Raw genomic sequence first — 14,775 nt, 5'->3', positions numbered from 1 at the left:
TCTTTCTTTTTAATTAGGAAGCCCCTGTTTACAGCCCCCATATTTTCTATTCTTTTGTATATGTGTGTAACATTTGGATCTCTACCTTCTTGGTATCGGAATGATCACATCCATCCACGGCTGTTTACATAATTTCTTCAAGATTTTTAGAATATGTGACCTCTTATAATCCTTTCCTTAGTGAGAGAGTAATAGCTTTTCATTTAGCAGCTCCTCTCAATTACATTTCACTGTGGCAAACTCTGGACTAAGAACTACGCAGGTGCGTCCCAAGACAAAGAATCTGCATTCAAACGAAAGTACCTGAAGGAACCTAGTAAGAAGATCAAACTCAGTGTCTACATGTGGCAATAATAATAAAAAAAAATCTTGGTCCAATCAATGTTAACATCATTTTTATTCTTGCTAAAACATGGATCAATATCTCGATTCATCCTTAAAAGATAATACATTAAAAAGAATGACTTCAAGGATCATTTATTTAGAAAATTTCCCTAGAAAGATGCACTTTTGTGTTAGGATGTGTGATGGACAGCATCCTTCTACCTGGCAGTGGGGTTAGGAAAGCAGTCTGTGGATCAAAACTCACTGGTCACCGGGAAGGAATCTATCTTCTCATTAGCAACAGGCTTCCGCCAGGGAAGCACTCTAGGCTGGCTGGCATTCCAATGCTTCACCCCTTCCTCTAAATTCCTTTCTCTGCTCTCTGTTATTTATACTCTAATGTCATATGGGGAGGGACGAGAAGGGACATGTTTTTCAAAGAGCCCTCAGAAATCAATTACTATGTTTTCTTGCTCAAACAAGGGAGAGCATTTAAGGCCTAAAATTATAATAGCAAGACTCTCCACCTACCCAAACCAAACCAAAGCATCTTTGAACAATGAGTGCAGGGATCTGTTTAAAACACCTGCCATGTAAAATAACCTCGGTGTCAGTGTATTTAGGAACTGAGTAGCCTGAAATTGTTTGGGGGTGAGCAGGAGTTAGGGTGTAGATAAACACACCCAAAGAAAAACAAAGATGTGAGCTAATATTTCCCTGTGGGGTGTCAGGGAAGTTAGACCCCTAGGTCTGTGGGTGCATCTGGTGTGTACTTGTGGTATGGACAAGCACCCGGAGGCAGGAAGGGAGAAAGGAGGAGGATGGTGAGATTAAGCAATGCTTGCGAGAAGGCGTTCACATGAATTTATTAACAAGGGGTCGAGTGGGAGGGGCTGGAGTACAGCGAGAGGGCATCCACCAGTGTATTTCTACTTAGGGACCAGGTAGCAAGAGGCAGGCAAGATGTACACCCTGCCATGAAGAATACGGCAGGGTTGCCTAGAGTCTAGGCTACCTGCTTCTGTCTCTGGTGGTGATAAAAAAGGATTCTTTGTTTAAAAAAGGAAAAGAAAGAGAAAGAAAAAAAGAAACAGAAATGACCTGCAGCCTTCAAAGTCATGATTCTTACAGGTGAGCTTCAACCAAACAGATGAAGCTTTTCATAATGGTCTCAGGAGGAGAAAGACAATGTACTGGAGATGCCTCGTTAGTCCTATTTTCTGTTAGTGGATCCTTAGTAGTGCAGTTTTCAGGCAAACCCTGCTGTTTGAATGTTTGGGCCTTTATCAAGCAGTTTTGGATTTTCTTACCTTCCCATGAAGCCTGCTGGGAATAAGAGAGGCATTCTACACCCTGGGTGCATGCACACATTAAGAATTCCTCATGGTAAGCATACCTGTTATCCCAGTACTCTGAGAAGCTGATGCAGGAGGATCACAAATTTGAGCCCAGCCCGAGAAACTTAGCAAGATCTGATCCAAAAAAAAAAAAAAAAAAAAAAATTAAAATAGAGCTTGGCACAGTGGTGCAGGCCTATAATCCCAGCAACAGAGAGGTCGGGGCAGGAGGATCACTGCAAGTTCACGCTCAATATGGGCTACACAGTGAGTTTGAGACCAGCCTACACAACATGATCATGCTGTTTCAAAAATAAATAAGTAAGTAAATAAATAAGAAATAAAAATAAAAGGCTGGCTGGGAATTTAGCTCAGTGTAAAGGCCTTAGGCTCAATCTCTAATACTGTAAAAAAAAAGAAGTAGCTTAGCCATGACTCTTGGAAAGCCCTTCCTTGTGGCCACAAGTGCCCTTTTGTTGTTGTCCAACCGTACAAGTCCAGTTGCAATTATTTACCCACCTCTGCCATCACAGGTACCATACTGTGACGTAAGACCCAATTTTTGGGGGAGAATTTCTTAAACCAACTAGATCAAACCTATCTAGTTTTGATTATCTGCTTATCACCAGGTTACAACACGCCTATCACAAGGCCTATCACTGTATTACTGTTAAATAAAAGTCATACAGTTTCATTTGGGGCAAGATGTTAGCTTGACACATAACTCATGGCCTTTGTTTCTTTCTGTAGCTGGCCTCTGGCCATTTGCTGCTTTTTTTTTTTCCAGACTGGAGAGAAAAGGTAAGAGGCAGGAATTCCAGTCGAGGATGAAGCTGCTCAAGGGTAGCTTTGGGACAGGTTAGATGTGGCCAGGAAAGTCAGGAGCCAGCCAGTGGGACTATTGATGGCTCTCACTAACCCAGTTCCCACCCTGGACCTGTGGCCACCCAACACAGGAAGCATATTTTAACAGGCTCCTTTCGGCTTTATAAGGTTCACACTTCACTTTCAAAGAAAGCCATGCACCTTGATTTCTGGTTTGGAGAATTTGGTCAGCCCTACCAATGAAGAAACAGTCAGGTGAGGGCCTCCTCTAGGGTAATTTCATGATCCTAGCAAAGCATTTAGCAGTTTTCTTTCTGAAACTGGTTCAAGGAACACTCCTTAAATGAATAAATCCAATCAAGAATAATATTACCTTTTGAGAGAAAGATTTTTAATACAGAATTTCCATCTGTGATATATTTAAATTCTAGGCCTTAGGCAGTGATTTCAGAAAAGGGCTTCTTTTATCCTTTATTAGATCCCAAATAAATAGCCTGCTCTGGGAGTGGAGGCCTCTTTTTACTCCCTCACCCCTGAAAAATAAAAGATTTGCTGCATTCTTCCTGAGAGCACACACCCTACTTTTTTTCTTCGCATAGTGAACTCTGGTGTTGACATAAAAATGCTTAGCACAATTTTATTTACCTGAATTATTCTGCCCATAGTCCTATCTAGAAGAGGAGAATGGTGAACTGCTCAGATGACAGCTGTCACTATAAGGTAAGTTGTCAATTCCAAAGTACAATTCATCCTCTGTTTTGTTTTTTGACAGAGTTATGCTATCCAGTTCACACTTACCTTGAACTATTATGTAGGCCAGTCTGGCCTTCAACTCAGAGACAGTCGTCCTGCCTCAGCCTGCTAAGTGACCGGAATCACCACACCCTGCAATACTGTGCTGGTCTGCAGTAGTCTGGACCGGCTAACAAAGGCAAGTTTTGTTATTTAGGAGCGCTCGGCCATCTTGATTGAATAGGTTAAGGGGGCAACCTGGACCCAGCACTGCAAGGCACTTGCGTGTGATCTATAAGTTGGGGTAGGGATGCAGGTGGGTCTCAGGAGAGGCCTAGCCCTCCCTGGACGCCACGCAGACAGACCCACACTCAGGCAGCAAGAGGAGGTGCAAGTTTGCATACATAGTTTATTATGCATCTTCCAGTCCTAAAAAAAGGGGGAGCCTGTTACTCTGTCAGAAGCTTAAAACTTTATATCCCATTTTTCCTGACCTGTGGCACGGCTTTCGCCTCTGGGTAGTGTTTGGGGAGAGGCCCAGGCCCACTGCCGAATGGCTGCACGCATAGGTTTTCCCTGCACATGGTGGCTGAGCAGCTTTGAGGATTGCTTTAAAAAAAAAAAAAAGTAAAGTGCAAAATAGACAAATAGATCCAGAAGCCGAGCAGCCTCTCTCCCATGTGCTCGGACCGTCGGCGCGAGCCGGGGCCAGGGATTGCGCCAGATGCACCTGAATCGGTCCCCTCGGGCGGCCGCGGCTCGAGCGCCGGCCCTGCAGCTCCCGGCGGGCGGGCGGCGAGGGCGCAGCAGCAGCAGCAGCAGCAGCAGCAACAGCAGCCGCAGCGCAGCGAGCGCGAGCCTCGGGCCGCGGCGGCGGCGGCGGCGGCACCGGCACCAGCGCAGTTTCCCCTCTCCCCAGCCTGGCTCCACGCGCACATGCGCACTGCACCCGCAGCCCTGGACCATTTGTCAGGACTACTCGTGAGACGGAGAAAAAAAAAGAGCGAGAGAAAATTTGGGGGTAAGAAGCGGGCGATCGGGATCTAACCTCTCCGGAATCCGAAGCCGGGTCCGTGGCCGAGCCCCGCGTGGGTGTTTTTTCCGGGCGGGGATGAAAGTTAAAGAGCCCTCCGGAGGGAAGGAAGCGCACCCTGCCTGGTCTTGTGAAACAGATCAGGGGAGGGGAAGGACGGAGGGGTTTCTCCCCCACTTCCCCGCGCCTCTGGGAAACAGCAGAAAACTTCATCCCCGGGAAAAAAGTGGGCAAGTGACTCGGAAAGGGCTTGAGGGGGAGTCTCCGGGCATCTCCCTCCGAAGTAGTGAGTGCGAGTGCGAAAGAGGAACAAAAGAGAGAGAAAAGAGAAAGGAAAAAAATGGGGGGAGGAGAGACTTGTATTTTTTCTCTGCGCGCACCCGGGAAGGGTGTGGGGGCCGCGCGGGAGGCGGCGGCGAGGCGGCCGCGCAGGGCTCGGGGCGCGCGCAGGCGGCGGGACGCGGCGACCCCCGGCCCGCGCCCCCCGCTTGTCACTTGGGTCGCTTTCGTGACACCGGCGCGGGTGGGGGAGCGCGGCGGCGGCGGCGCAGGAGCGCAAGGGCGCGGGTCCGGGGTGGGCGCCGCCGAGCTCGCCGGCCCCGGGGCGGGGAGCGCGGCGGCCGAGGCTGGGGGCGCCGGCGGCGGCGGCGGGCGTGGGGGCCGCGCGGGGGTGGCCGGGCCCGCGATCGGTGCGGCGGGGAGGAGGCGCGAGCCCCGCGCGCCGCCCCTGCGGCCCCCTCCGCCCGTGTGGCCTTTGTGCCGGGCGCGCACCGGGGAGCGGGCGGGCGGCGAGCGCGAGAAGTCCCGGCGCGGGCGGCCGCGGCAGTGGGAAAAGAGGCCGAGCGGCCACTTTCTCCCCGCCCGGCCGGCCGAGTGTGCAGGCGCGTCCGCCAGCCGTGCTGCTGCGTGTGCGCGAGTGTGAGTGCGGGTGTGCGCGGCGGCGGCGAGAGAGAGAGAGGCCTCCGACTCCCGGCGCGCACACGCACACTCACTCGCTCGCTCGCACGCACGCACACGCGGACCGCGGCCCGGCTCGGCGGCCGAGAGTTTGCGTCCGCCCGCCCGCCCGCGCCGCCGCCTCCCTGCCGGCCGAGTGTGTGAGAATTTCCTATAGATCGGCTCCAATTTCCGCCATTTTGGGAAAGTTGCACAAAAAAAAAAAAAAAAAAATGAAGCCTCCGGTTTATTTGTGCCCGAGGCAGGAAAGTGCTCGGGAGGCCGTGCGCGCGGGGGAGGCGCGGGCCGCGGGCCGAGCCTGGAGCCCGCGCCGTCGCGGCGTCCGCCCCGCGCCCGGTGCCCGGAGCCCGAGCCGGTGCCGGTGCCGCGCCGGCCCGGTGCGGGCGCGGGCGCGAGTGTCGCCGGGCGGCGGCGGCGGCTCGGCTCGCGAGGCGGCGGGCTGCGCCGGAGGGGGCGCGGGGCGGCTGCCTTCCTGCAACTTGTTTACGCCCGCCTCGCCTCGTCCTCCCGGGGCGGCGGCGGGGTGGGCGCGGGGCCGCCCCGGAATAATGGGCTCCGCGCGGCCGCCCGCGTCCTGGGCCCGGCGGCGGCGGGGGAAGTAGAGGCCGGCGGGGGCGGGGATCGGGCAGCGCAGGAGCCCAGGCATCCGCCGCGCGCCCGAGCCGCCGCGGGGAGGAGGGGAGGCGAACTTGGGAGCCGCGGAGGGCAGCGCAGGGGGCGCCCTGGCACCGGCGGGGGCAGGGCGCAACTTCGGCGCGGGTGGTGAAACTTTAATCACCTTCCGCGCAAAAAGGGGTTTGGGGGTGGGGGCCAGGATTCGAACCCCTCGATCGGGTGGGGATCGGATCACGGCCCACTGCGCGAACGTGAGAGAAAGTTTCAACGCGGGCGGTTTCCTCCGCGCCCGGCAGCGCGGGGCCCGGGTGCCTGTCTGTCTGTCTGTCCGTCCGTCCGCGCCCGGGAGAGGTCGTGGTGCCGGGCCGCGCTGCGGGGTCGCGGGGATCGTGGGTCTGCTCGCCCCACCCTTCAGGGGAGACTAAGGTAAACGGCGGGCGCTTCGGTTTCCCTTCTCGGTCCTCCTGCCGCCGCCACCCCGCTTCCTTTTCCTCCCCCCTCTCCGCCGATTTTTTTTTTTTTTTTTTTTTTTGAGAGGACCCAAAAAAACCGGAGTCTCTTTCCTTCTGAAACTTCCTCGGCGCCCCCACCCCCACCTACAGCCCACTCCTCAGCCACTTCGGGGCCCCCGCCAAAATCATGCCCTCGAGATCCCCCCAAGTGCACGGGGACGAGAATAGATTGACAATAAATTGTTCCCAGTGACGGGGGAAACTGAGATGTGAAATAAGCATTTGGGGGCCGCGGGGGGTGGGGTGAGGCGTCAGCCGGGGCGAACGAGTGCGTGGCATTGTCACTTGGACCTCGGATCGTGGTTCGCGATGTCTTTATTGGTGTTGGGGGCCCCGGAGTCTCCGTCCTGGCCATCTCGGTCGCGTGGATTTTTGCGCAAGTTTTTAGCAAAACACTGACTCCACTAGAGAGCATTTCTCCGGAAAGTTTCAAGTGCCTCAAAATAGCGAATGTGCAAAACTGGCCAAGGGGAGACCTCTAGCGGTTAAACGCGTCCTAAGTTCGGGAGGCCGAGAGCAAAGTTTGGCCTTTACTTGTAGCTACGCAGTCCGTTCAGACGTGGAAGTCCTGGAGGACCTCGCGTGGTTGTGGGAGAGGGTGCAGCCGATCGGGAAAGAGCAGGCGGGGTGGATCGGAGAGCGCCGAATGCTGAACGTTCTGGCCCCGTCGCCCCCATCCGTTATTCAGGTGTCCAGAAACCGCTTTGCTTTTCGTCTGAAATTTGAGACTGAACACTCCCTGGTGAAGGGGACAGGAGCATGGTGTTCCCGTGTGACATCGTCAATCCTTCATCCGTTTTTAATAATGAATCAAAGCGAATGGATTTCATTTTGAATATTAAATGCAAGTTGAGATAAGATGAGATAATGTGTTTTAAAAAGCAAAAAAGATCTTTTGAGGATTTACTTTTTAAAAAAATTAGTTATTATTATTATTGTTATTTTGCCCGTTTTTGAGATAGCGGCTCGCTGTGCAGTTCAGGCTGGCCTTGAGCTTATGTTGTAGCCCAGACTGGTTTCAAATTTGGAACGATCCTCCTGCCTCAGCCACCTGAGTGCTTGGATTACAGAAGTGCGCCACCCCACCCGGCGAGGATTTAATTTTATTAGAGCTGGTCATTTTATTTTCTAGGAAATGTAATTTAGGGCTCATGTTACGTTTTTTGGCTGTATAGTTGTGTACCTGGAGGTCCCCTGTAGCTATAAAGGGGTAATTTTGTTTCATTGGTTGAAAAATGATTTCTGAATACTTTGTATAATCTGTGATTTAAAACATTTAACATATGGGGGGAAAACTGCTTATGTGATATCTGCTCTTTTACCAGTGTGTGTCCTTTGAGGTGTCGGGTTAATTTTAAAGATAAATCCAGCGAGGGAAATTAAAGTTGTATCAAATGATCCTGTCACTGTCACCTGTCTGTTAGACAGTGAGATTTGATTGGGTAAATTCAGCATAGGGAATGAAATGAATAATTAAAATCAGTTTCCCCTCATCTGGCACTAGTTTATTTTAACCCACGGGCTGCTGTGTGGAACCAAGCGTTCCAATGTTTGGAATGTGAAGTGATTAATTGTAGTTTGTGGACTTAACGGCTTCTTTTGATGACAGTGGTTTGATTTTGACTTTTCCTTTTTTACAATCAATGCTAGGTCCTTAAGGGGAGCCTTGTGTGCACAGCAGTCCTGAAGACCTCCTGAAGTTTCTTTCTTAGCTGCTACAAGGTAAGAGTTGCTTGGTGATACAAACTACCTGATACACTTACAAATATTAGAAGCTGCGCTTGAAACTCAGTGTGGGCCAGGCTTGGTAGAAATGCCTAAACTGGCATCAGGGAAGCTGAGGCAGGAGAATTGCCACCAGTATGAAGCCAGCCTGGGCTACATAAGTGAGTTCCAGACCAGCCTGAACTACATAACCAGACCCTGTAACAAAACAAAAACCAAACAACCCTAAGTTTATGGGGGTTGCATTGAATGCATGAACTAAAGTGTGGTTGAGGGTTGAACACGCGATTTTCCTGGGTAATCTTTAGACTGGTTTCCTTGTAGGGTTCTTATTTCAGCACCTGTCTTCTGCTAAAAGCAAGTTATTTTATTCTTTGGAACTGAGCAAATGGGAAAAGTAAAAAGTGTACATTCATATGACTGTTGCATAGGTATTCGGTGATATGGAAGATTCTAGACCTTAAAATATGTTGGCGGGGCCTGTGATAAAATTTTATGCCTGAAATTTACAGTGAGAATTTTTAAGTATTTAAGTGACTCGTGTGGCTTCAACTCAAGCAGGGCCAAATCCGACCAGATGACACATGATGGGGGTACGTACGGGGAAGTTGCATCGCGGTAGCACTACGGGCTTTAGAACCCATCTCCATGGGTTGTCCTGGAAGTTCTTTCTGGTGATTTTGGAAGGTGCTTACTCGTCTCCACTAATGTCAGACCTATTTTAAGTCAGTGTTATCCTTCCTTCTGTGAGCTGGACTACGGGTCCTGGGGGGCCCAGCCGAGTCCCTGGGGATAGAAGAGTGCCCCCTGGCCAGGTTGTGCTGTCGTGTTCTGCGTGGGGATCATGTAATTAGCTGAGTAAGCGGATGTGGCAGTGCGGAGGTCAGGTGACAGCAGAGGCAGGCTAGGTGAGAGAGGGTCTCACAGAGGTCGCCTCCAGGCAGGCAGGTCGGTTTGGATGTGGTGAGCTGAGGCAGCACACGCTTCTCTATCTGGGCCACTGGGGGTGGGCACGGAGGGCTAGAAGTCCCCAGGCTGGGCTTCTTCCCTGCATGTACGCCCTGTGGAGGTCGTTTATCTTCTTCTGCTTAGGTTCCCCATGTGGGAAATGGGAACAGCAGTTCTGGCCTTGCCTCTTTTTGAAACATAAAATCAAATAATATTTTAAGACTCACAAAGAATTATTCAGGTGTGGGTTGATTGTAGTATGGTTTGAGCCAGGCTCTAGGAAGGGCAGGAGGCAGGCTGTCTAGTGCACCCAGTTAATTCTTGCCTAAAATTTTGATTGGTTCTTTGTGTATGTAGTGTGTGCGTGTGTGTGTGTGTGTGTGTGTGTGTGTGTGTGTGTGTGTGAGAGAGAGAGAGAGAGAGAGAGAAAACTTCCAGCAGTATTTGTTTTCTTGAGAAAAAAGTAATTTACTTTTGATAATATGAGATCCTTGAGAGACTGAGTTTAAACCTGGTGCTAAATACAATGCCTGAAATGTATTTATCCCCAATTAATCATTTAATAAATAAAAAGAATACATGAAAGAAATACTCAAGAATAATGCCTTCTTGTGGAAACAGGAGGGTAGTGTAAGTAGAGGAGTTGTTGTGAAGGGAATTCAGGTACTGTAATTAATATTTTGGTTGCGGGAGTCCGCCGGGAGGAGGTTAGGAAGTAGGTAACTGGGGTAGTAGTGTTTTAAACTAACTATAAGCCAGAAGCTGATGCCAGTAAAGGACCGGGGAGGGAGGATCCATGGCAGGCCCTTTCCCACCTCTTTTCTCCTTTTTTCTGTTAGGTTTTATTATAACCAATTTCCTAAAATCTATTGGGAAAAAAATTGCAAGTACTATTTGTCATTATTTTTCAGTTTAAATGAATCTGAACTGGAAAAATAAACCTGGCCGTGTATAGTTCCATTTCCCCTCTTTTTCTGTGCATTCTCCCAATATTTTAAGAAACCAAACCCCATTAGTTGAGGAAAGAAAAAAGAAATATGTCCAGCTTCATTAGGACCTGAGTAAGTGAAAGCTGATTTTTGAATAATGTCACCGGTCTGTTTGATACTTTATTTTTTAAGAATTGTAGACTGTTTCACTCAACACTATTCGCAGAGTGGGAAGTTTGTTAGAGAAATTATTTGTGGTACAAGACCAGCTTGGCGCCGTAGGGTCCCAGGCGTGGGTGAGAAGCGATCCCTCCAGCAGCCTTTTCTTAACCAGCTTGCCTTAACTAGTTTTTCTCTGAGCTCGTGGCTTGCACCTCTCAGTGACCAGGTCTGGACTGCAGAGTTCCCGAGATCCTTACCCGGGAGGGCTCATCTCTGAGCTCCCCAAGGAATCAGTGGCAGCACAGCTGCACAGGACACGTGGGGAAAAAGGGGTGTCAGCCACTTGCACACCTGGGAAGCACGGATTTGGGGCTCTCTGTTGGAGGACTGTGCACATGACAGTGTACATAGCCCACCACAGTGCCTTCCCTTACTTGTGCTCCAGTCAGGGAGGGCCTGAGTGGAGTTTGTAGACTTGATGGTTGGGCCCACTGCTCTCTGACTTCACAAGATGACTTTCTAGCAAACAGCTGCACTACTTGCTACTACGGACTCATTCCTCACAAGGGCTTGTGGCTAGTAAATTTATATGCACAACTATATATATAATGGTGATTAAAATGTACAACAAATGTTTAAATTTTTTAAAAATTAACAGATACGTTGATCTTCCTCAGGATGCTTCCCTCACTTTGATCGCACTGCCTTCCTTGTCCATGCTTTCTTCCATCATGACTGTTTTCGAGGTGTGATCAAAAATGCGGTGAATGTCCTGCTCAGCGCCACCTAGTGGAAAGGGAGGCTGGTGAAAAATCCTGGCATGTCCTCACAGACCTGGTGCAATGATCGTGAAAATAAAATGCTTTGAATTGATTCAAGTCGCCCTGTGCAGTGGCAGTGTCGTGGCCAGTGAGGTTTACCTGAGGCGGGATGATTGCTGATTGAACTGATTCAGGGCGTTGGGGCTCTGAGGATAGTCCAGCCAAAGACACTTAAAAGGAGGACTTCCCGGGCCGGGTCAGAGCAGGACACGGGCCGTGGGATCCGAGTGTCTGCATAAAGGGGGACTTGGAGAGGCGTTAATGACCATGTGTCTTTTGCTGTGACAATTTATAAGAATGTAAGCTAGCATTGTAGTTTTCTATTACACCTCATGGGTGAAGATACTGTGTTTGGAGAGATTACTTATATGTTCTTAGGTGTATAGATTTATAGATGATATCTTGGATTAGTTTTATTTCTCTCTTCCTTTTCTTTTTAAGACAAGATATGGGTATGTAGCTCAGGCTGACCTCATACTTGGGGCAATCCTGCCTCAGCCTTCAAAGTGCGGGGAGTATAGGTGTTCTCCACAGTATCTGGCTGATATCTTGAAATTTGAGGACTCTTTAGGATGTATATTTTGTCAGGGAATCATTAACCAGTGGGAAAAGTCTCAGATTTTCTCTTTATCTTGTCAATTTATGTCACTGATATGTGGCTACAAGTCAGTAATAGGAGATTATAAACGGGTTGGTATTGATCGTAGCGGTTATGTGCCAGTGAATGAAATGAGGAACAAAGAGTTAAATTTGATTTATGAGGCTGGGAAGTCCCTGTTTAGGAGATAGGTAGTTTGCAAGAAGCAGTAAGGATTAGGAAGGAAACTTTCGTCCAGTTGGGTGATCTCTTGGTCTTAGGGGCTCAAGTTTTCTCCTCAGAAGTGGGTTTAGAATGAAGGATTTGGGTGGTGATGATAGAGATTACATTTGTCTCCTCTGTAATTTAGTAAAATATTGTTTCTGTGTTAGTTGTCTTTCTCTCCTGTATAAGCAGTGTTTTGTATTCAGTTACCAAATAGCCACTGGGCAGCAGTGTTATGCCAGTCGATACTGGGGAGTGAGGTACATAATCACCACTTAGCTCCACGTTGCGTTACCACGGGTTGGCGCTGCACAAAGCAGAGCCTGGTCTTCCCCGTGGCGTGTGTGAGACTGAGTCAGAAGTCGGCCGTTCGTGTGGAATGGCAGTTTGCAACGTGAAGAAGCCGCGGTTAAATGCAGGACTAGTGTGGGTTAGTGTGGGTGGTGGAGATAAAGGCTCAGGTAGGAGGTGGAATTCTGGATGTGCTATGAAACTTGGTCCTGTGTTCGGGACAGGTGGGCAGGAGGGTGCACTCTGCGGGACACTTGACATATTGCTATTTTAGCTGAAATTGTACAGTGAGTGACTTTGAATGTCAAGGACCAAGTTAGTGCTTCAGATTTACTTATTCATCTAAAATACTTACATATGCCTAACTGCTCTTCGAGGTACTATTTTTGCTAACCTTAGACATTGGATGTTATTTCTCTTTTAAAGCAAATGATGTTCAGATATACAGAGTAACTTGTCCAACTTTCAGAGTTGCTGCTGGAAGGGGGTGGAGCCAGGGAAAATGTTACTAGTTTAGGATCGCTTTGTTACAGCCTTAGATTTCTGAGTTTCAAAACACTCATTGTAGAAGATTGCAAAGAAAATACTCTTCCAATTAATAAATATCCATATTGGTTATGTTAAATGAGCAATAGTGAACAGGTACCAGAAATTCTGAGAAGAAAACTATCTTTTCGCTTCATTTTTCTTTTCTTAAACCAAAAAAAGTGAAAAAAGAGCACCTGTCCATGACCTTGAAATGATGACACACTGTTAATAAAGCAGTCAGTCAAAGAGAGCGGGGCCTAAGCTCACTGCAGTAGACTCAGAAGATGATGGAACTGACGCAGAAGCCAGGGTTTTAAAAGGTAAGAAGAAGATGAAGGAACAGAGATACTAGTAGAGAAGAGCCAGGGTTGGAAGTGTAGCGTCCTAGAACCAAAAATGAAAATGGAATATGACCAAGAAAATAGTCAAGAACTTTGCTTTCATTTCCTGTGTTATAATCTAAGCAGAAGATTCGGTCCTATCTTTGCACTCTAACCCTGACCCTAACCTGAGTAAGTCCCCCTTGTGCAAGATGGGTGCATCCCCCAAGTCTCTGAGAAGCGTGCACTAATTACTTGAGTAGTGGACCATTTCCTCCTGGTTGAAACTCTGTGAGGATCAGTACTTTTCTTGAGCGCTTAGAGTTCGAGGCCTTTTCAAGCTGGTGCCCCAGCTCTGTATGTGATTTTACAGACTGGAACTCACTCCGTGTTGAGAGCATCGTGAGTGGAACGATCGGGCACCAGGATGAGTTGCGTGCTTTCCCGTCTGTTACGCTGTGAAACAGACCCTCAGTAGTGAATGGAAATTCTGTGCAGTCAGTTGTCTGGTCCGGTGTTAAATGACCTAAACAGTCTGCCCTGTTGGTTTGTGTTCTTATCCCATAGACCTAAAGCCGGGCTGTCTGATGTCTTGATAGAAGGATTGGATATAAATGTCTGTCAGTTTAAGCTCATCAGCGAGGCACATAAAATCTGGTCAGATCGAATTTTTTACGTGGGGAAGAGAAATCAAGTGTAAATCTTTTATTTTATCTCTATGTTCTATAAAAATATGAGTCAGAGTAAGATACCACTTTTAGCATTTTTTTTAAAAAAAGATTTTGAAGTGAAATAAAAAAGAACAAGACACTACTTTTAGGTTTTCTTTTTCAATTTAGATTCATGCATATGTATCAAAAGCTTAGAAATATGTGTCAGACAGGTTCTTGTTCTTTTTATGGCCTTTGAATCTCTCTAATGGGTGTAAAATTTCTATTATTACCCTTCTAGTATAGTATGTTGATGAGCTGATAGCAGTTTTAAGGATAGTCTGTACGCTGAACATGACTTCAAGCAGAAGCCTGTGATGAGGATGTATTAAACAGGCCATAGGCCTGCTAATGTCAGTTAATGTGATTTCACTTTCTCAGTGCATTTTTTTTTTCTTGAAAGGCATTTTTCATTTTCTGTTCCTCCTTTAGAGGAAGTAAGTAGGTTAGGCCACAGATAATTCGTCCTTGTTACAGTAACAAACGCAGGGCAGGAAGTTGAGATTTTTGTAGAGGTTGCCTTTGGTGACTACTTCTTTGTGTACAGGGCAGGACAGATAGTGATCCAGATAAACCATTGCTGCTGTACCTTGAAAACAGGGGAGCTTGCCTTAAAATGTGACCAGTTGTTAAAATTCTAGTGTGTTTAGGAAAAAGTCGGTAAATGGAACTGTTCTAAGAGATTATGTATTTTTTTGGAGTGGGAAATGGTCTCACTGTGTGGTTCAGGCTGACCTTGGACTCACTGTATAGTCCAGACTGATTTCAAACTTGAAGTGATTCTTCTGCCTCAGCCTCACAAGCTCTGGGATTACAGGCGTGCACCACCATACCCAGCCTGAGTTGATACTTAAAGCCTGCATCTGTTATCCAAGGAAAGTTGAGAATAGAAATCTCAGATGTTCAAGGATTTGTTTTTGATTGTATTGGGATTTCACTTCCTACACTGAAGGTGTTTTTGCCTGCCTCAAATCTACGAATGTGGGTCCTCAGGGCAAAATTTCACATCTTCCCTCCACAGATCTCAATTCCAACATGTGTGCAGTCTGGAGCTTGTATCAGGCAGGGTGAGCAGAATATCAAAGGTGTATCCATCACACTTGATTTGGAAGGAAACGAAATGATTTCCTTTTAGCAGTGTGTTTGTTGAGAGAGGCTTCAAGCGTGAGTTTAGAGTTTTCTCCTTATTGAATAAGCTTGTTTT

At 48.2% G+C, this 14,775-nt stretch overlaps 1 protein-coding gene across 6 annotated transcripts in view; it reads left to right on the top strand.

Annotated features, from left to right (window-relative positions):
* Positions 1–4,098: 4,098 nt before the first annotated feature.
* L3mbtl3 (L3MBTL histone methyl-lysine binding protein 3) overlaps positions 4,099–14,775 on the top strand; it is a 105,628-nt gene continuing 94,951 nt past the window's right edge. For 2 of the 6 annotated variants that reach the window (XM_023564536.2, XM_013151039.3), the window contains exons 1-2: positions 4,099–4,239; positions 7,986–8,057. The gene's annotated coding sequence lies outside the window, so the exon portion shown is untranslated. Of the gene's footprint in view, positions 4,240–4,408; positions 4,482–5,019; positions 5,349–6,080; positions 6,250–7,985; positions 8,058–14,775 lie in introns of those variants that run through there. The other 4 variants (XM_013151037.3, XM_063232867.1, XM_063232868.1 and 1 more) reach the window with 4 other exon arrangements.

This window comes from Cavia porcellus, unplaced genomic scaffold (genome assembly GCF_034190915.1).
Source record: "Cavia porcellus strain 051 isolate PalLab524CR breed Dunkin Hartley unplaced genomic scaffold, mCavPor4.1 scaffold_22, whole genome shotgun sequence".
NCBI lineage: Eukaryota > Metazoa > Chordata > Mammalia > Rodentia > Caviidae > Cavia > Cavia porcellus.
The sequence above is the reverse complement of the archived record's forward strand: the minus strand, read 5'-3'. Positions and strand labels throughout refer to the sequence as shown.